The following is a 1,461-nucleotide window of genomic DNA, read 5'->3' as shown; positions in this document are numbered from 1 at the left end:
TCTCATTTTCCCCAATTGTAAAACAGGAATGATAATAGTACTTTTCTCCCAGTGTTTTGTGAAGATCAAATGAAATATTGTTTGCAAAGTGCTTAGCACAGTGACTGACACAATGCTTAAGAAATTTTTTTTAGTCATAGAACATTAATTTCCTGTGAAACAACTGCTTTCTTGAAGAACCTTCTAAATATTCTTTTCTTTTTCTTTTTTTGGAGGGGGGAGGACAGGGCAATTGGGGTTAAGTGACTTGCCCAAGGTCACACAGCTAGTAAGTGTTAAGTGTGTGAGGCCAGATTTGAACTCAGGTCCTCCTGACTTCAAGGCTGGTGCTCTATTCTCTGAGCCACCTAGCCACCCCTAAATATCATTTTCTTAATATCATTATATGCTAATGAGGCAAGAAAGTACCGGGCATGGCAATTCACATTTTTTACAGAAAGATGGGGGGGAAGCTGCACTCATTCAAGATTATAGAGTGTTAATGACACTACATGACACAATGTGCAAAATCTTAGAACCTCTAATGGGACATTATAGACCAGTCAATACTTCACCAAAATGTCAATATTTTTACCATCTATGTTGGAGACATTTATAATAATAGTAAAAAAATTAATGGGGTGGCTAGGTGGCACAGTGAACAGAGCTGGAGTCAGTAGGACGTGAGTTCAAATGTGACCTCAGACACTTAACACTTACTAGCTGTGTGATGTTGGGCAAATCACTTGACCCCAATTACCCTCCAAAAAAAAGCAAAAATAAATAAATAAATAAATTAGTTAATTAAATGGTTTGTTAAAAATTTAAAGATAGAATTTACCATCAAAGTTATATTGAATGTTAGCATGTCACTGTACTGGACAGCATTGTTATTATTTTGGTCCAGATCAGTGGTATCCTCTGGATAGGGGATTGCCAATATGAAAACTCCTTTTAGTGATGCAGATTGAAAATTTATTCAAAACTTATGATCTTAGAAAGTTGCTTGGAGCACTGAGAGATTAAAAGACTTGGTCATGGTCACATAGGTAACTTGTGTTAGAGGTAGGAATTTAACCCAGGACTTCCAAAACCCAGTCCTATAACCTCTATACCATCTCATGGCCTCTACCACTATACTGAGAACTAACCAGAGAAAATACAATCCCAGATTACCTTGCCCCCATATAATAGGTAATCCCAGTCTGCCCACTCCAAAATAAGTTAGATTACAGAATTTGGAAAAGACAGAGTTCTTAGAGATCACCTAGTCCATTATAGAAGTGAAACTCAGAGAGATAAAGTCACTTGCCTGTCTACAAGAAATTACCTGGTTGGGTCTGGAGGAGCATCTATGTAGTCCCTGATTCTGGTTGGCCGAGGCAGACCAATTGCTTTGAGCTATAGTAACCTAAAGCCTAGTATATTCACTAAGCCCCATAATAATATGACCTCCAAAAGAATAAGGCAACCAGGTTGCCA

Source organism: Petaurus breviceps, unplaced genomic scaffold (assembly GCF_028583685.1).
Source record: "Petaurus breviceps papuanus isolate PSGF00001 unplaced genomic scaffold, PetGlider_PUasm1.0 582, whole genome shotgun sequence".
Taxonomy (NCBI): domain Eukaryota; kingdom Metazoa; phylum Chordata; class Mammalia; order Diprotodontia; family Petauridae; genus Petaurus; species Petaurus breviceps.
Note: the sequence above shows the minus strand (reverse complement) of the source record.